This window comes from Rousettus aegyptiacus, unplaced genomic scaffold (genome assembly GCF_014176215.1).
Source record: "Rousettus aegyptiacus isolate mRouAeg1 unplaced genomic scaffold, mRouAeg1.p scaffold_m13_p_6, whole genome shotgun sequence".
Classification (NCBI taxonomy): Eukaryota; Metazoa; Chordata; class Mammalia; order Chiroptera; family Pteropodidae; genus Rousettus; species Rousettus aegyptiacus.
In genome coordinates, this window is record NW_023416309.1 from 89,319,175 (window position 1) to 89,322,990 (window position 3,816).

At 38.5% G+C, this 3,816-nt stretch overlaps 1 pseudogene; it reads right to left on the reverse strand.

Annotated features, from left to right (window-relative positions):
* Positions 1-643: 643 nt before the first annotated feature.
* Positions 644-762, reverse strand: LOC118604754 (annotated as a pseudogene).
* Between the last annotated feature and the right edge of the window lie 3,054 nt (positions 763-3,816).

Sequence of the window (3,816 nt, forward strand, 5' to 3'; positions counted from 1 at the left end):
TTTTGATATATTCCTAAGAATTACATTATTTTTAGTATTATTGTAAATTGTTGCCTTAATTTCATAATCAAGTTGTTCTTTACTAATGTATAGAAATACAACTGATTTTTGTATACTATAGTCTGTATTCTGCAACCTTGCTAATCTCATGTATTAATTCCTAATTGTGCATGCATGTGTTTTCTTTAGAATTGTCTATATACATGATCATATCATATAAATAGTTTAACTTCTGCCCAATCTAGGTACCTTTTATTCTTTTTCTTGTCCAATTATCCTGGCTAAGAACCTTCAATATAGTGTTAAATAGAAGATATCTTGGTCTTGATCTTGATCTTAGGGGGAAAGCTTTGTCTTTCACCACTAAAACTAATGTTAGATGTGGGGTGTTTGTAGGAACTCTTTACCAAATTGAGGAAATTCACTTCTATTCCTGGTTTGTTGAGTGTTTTTATCATGAAAAGATACAAAACAAGTATCAGATACTTGTTTTGTATCTATTAAGATGAGCATGTGGTTTTGGTCCATTATTCTATTAATGTGGTGTATTATATTGGTTTTCAAGTATTAAACCAATTTGCATTCCTAGAATAAATCTCACTTGGTCATGATGTATAATCCTTTGTTGTTGTTGTTTGTTTCCTATCTACAGCACCCAGTCTTCCTAGGTGGTTTCCCATCCAAGTACTAACCAGGCCTGATCCTGCTTAGCTTCCGAGATCAGACAAGATTGTGCGTGTTCAGGGTAGCATGGCTGTAGACCTGTATAATCCTTTTTATCTGTTGCTGGGTTCACTTTGTTTGTATTTTGTTGAGGATTTTTGCATCTATATTCATAAGCGATGTTGATATATTTTTTTCTTTGATGTCTTTGGTTTTTGGTATCTGAGTAATACATGAAATGAGTAATACATGAAAGTGTTGTCTTCTATTTTTTGGAAGAGTGTGAAGGATTGGTATTTATTCTTTAAATATGTGGTAGAATTCACCAGTGAAGCCACCTGCGCCTGGAATTTTCTTTGCAGGAAGTTTTTAAAATACTAGCAATCTCTACTTTCTAAAAGTCTATTCAAATTACCTACTTCTTGAAGTAGTTTCAGTAGTTTTTGTCTCTCTACCAATTTGTTCATTTTATCTAGGTTATCTAATTTGATAGCATTATATAGTATAGTTGTTCATAGTATTCTTTCATAATCTTTTTTGTTTCTCTAAGGTCTGTACTAATGTCCCTCTTTCAGTTCTCATTATAGTAACTTTAGTCTTCGCTTTTTTCTTGGTCACTCTAGCCACAGATTTGTCAATTTTGTTCATCTCTTCAAACAACTAACTTTTAATTTCATTAATTTATTTCTATTGCTTTTCTCTTAATAAAGTGGTTCTTGAGCACTCAGATGACACAAGCCGCTTGGGTCAGGGCAAGCTCAGACTGAGACTATTTCTTTGAGCAGCTGGATTCAAACTTAACTCCTTGTCTATTTCACTCTAAATCAAGGTTCTCTTATTTTGGTGTCTCCCTCAGCCCTATAACTCTTGAAATGATATGATAAAGAAGATAAGAGACCACACTATTACTTGGGGACTGTGAGGAACAACAATTGCTTTAAACCCATAAACATTCTCCCCCCCCCCATAAACATCTCTTAAACATCTGTAAAAAGCTCTTAGGAAGGCACCAAGGTGGACAGAGATGAGTAGCCAAAAGCAGCCTCAGACTTTTCCAGGTTCGCAGTATAGTTAGGGAGACACTCATGTACATAAAAGCTTTCACACAGGCCAGACTACATTAAGGACTGTGATTGAGAGTAAGCAAAACTCTCGATCACAGTTGGTACATTAGGGCATGGGGGTTGGGGGCATTTAATCTGTCCAGAAGAATCAGGGAACATGAAAAGCTGACATTTAAGATAAGTCTTGAAGCGTGGTAGGATTCAGGACAAAAGAGAAAAGGGAGGAAGGGAAGATTCTTCAGTCAGAAAGAAGCACACAAGCCAAGGCAGGGAATGGTAGGAAGCCAAGCCTGGCAGGACAGAGTGTGCCGGGGAAGAGAACAGGCTAGACAGAAAAGCTAGGGCCAGACTTTAGAGGGTCCTAAAGGATGTGCGAAGGAGCTAGAACTTTATCCTTAAGAAACTTGGGACACATTGAAGGACACTGATCAGGAAGATGACACAACGTGCTTATGTAGGAATTCAGGGCTGCAACAGAAACCCAGGTTGGTTTATTCAGGCCCAATGGTGCCATCCACACCCATAAAAACAGCAGAGAGAGCTGCCTTTACCACTGTTGATCACCCCTCTTCAGTACTGTCTCCTCCCTAAGCTTCCATGGCACAGCACTTCCCTGATTTCCTCCTACCTCTCTAGCTGCCTTAGCAGGCTCCTTGTCCTCTGCCCATCCTGAGTGCTGGTATTTCTCAGAGTTTTGTTCTAGATCCTTTTCTATTTTCACTAGACCATTGTCCCTTGGAGATCTCACGTGTTGCCATAGTTTCAATGGCCAACTGTGGATTGAGAACTCCCAAATCTATATGTAGCTTTCTCAGACCCATCAGATCTAACTGTCCATTGTACATCTCCATTTATGTGCCATACTCATTAAAATTAGGTCCAGCTGTGAGTAGAAGGAAAACCCCAAATAAATGGCCCAAAGAAGAAAGGAGTTTATTTCTTTTTTAGGTAAAAGGAGTCCAGAGGTATTAGGTCTAGACCTGGTGTGACGACCTAGGAGTCATATCTCTGAAATCTTTCCTTTTGTCTTTATGCCCAGGCCACCATCCTCCTGTAGGTCAACTGCAACAGCTTGGTCATTCCTGTTCCTCTCAAATGCATTCTCTATATCAACCCCATCCGGCATGGCAGCCACTAAACACATGTGGCTATTGAGTACTCAAAAGGTGGCTTGTCCAAATCAAGATACACTGTAAGTATAAAATACATCCTAGATTTCAAAGGTTTAATAGGAAAAAAATGTAGAATATCTTAATATTTCTCTATTGATTCTATGTTAAATGATAATAATTTTGATACACTGAATTAAATAAAATATATTATTTAAAATTAATTTCACCTCTTTTTTAATATCTTTTTATTTGTTATTTTTTTTTTTAGGTGAGGCAACCCTTGGTTGACTTCATAGATTACAAAGACCTTGTCAGCTTATGATCTCTTATTTTTTAAGTCTGGTCTTCCTAGGTGGTCTCCTATCCAAGTACTAACCAAGCCCAACCCTGCTTAGCTTCTGAGATCAGACAAGATTGGGCTTATTCAGGGTAACATGGCCATAGACTCTTTTTTTTTTTTTTTTAAATTTTTAACGTGGCTACTTAAAAAATTTCATATCACACATGGTTCACATTTATGGCTCTTATATTTTTATTGAACATACCACCCCCCTCAAAACTAGAAAGGTTCTTTCTAAACACAATTCTGAACATGTCACACATCTTAAAACCTTTCAGTGCTTTATCTTTGTCTTTAGGATAAAGTTCATTCCACTCAATATTGTTTTCAAGTCCTCTGTAACCCAGCCGCAGTCTCACCCTGCGGCCTCATCTTTCACCACCTCCTCCCTCCGCCTGCCCCTTTCACACTATGCTTCAGCCTTCTGCACTCCTTTCAGTTTCTTACATATACCAGGTGCACTCCAGCCTCCGGACCTTCACACATGCTATTCCCTGTGCCTGGAACAGTCTTTCCCCTCTTGGGTGGCTTAATGCTCCCCCATCTTTCCAGCCTCAGCTTAGATGTGTCTCTCCTCCAGGAGGCCTTCCCTGCTACCCTGCTTCTCTGAGCTCCCATTACTTCTCTATCCTGACCT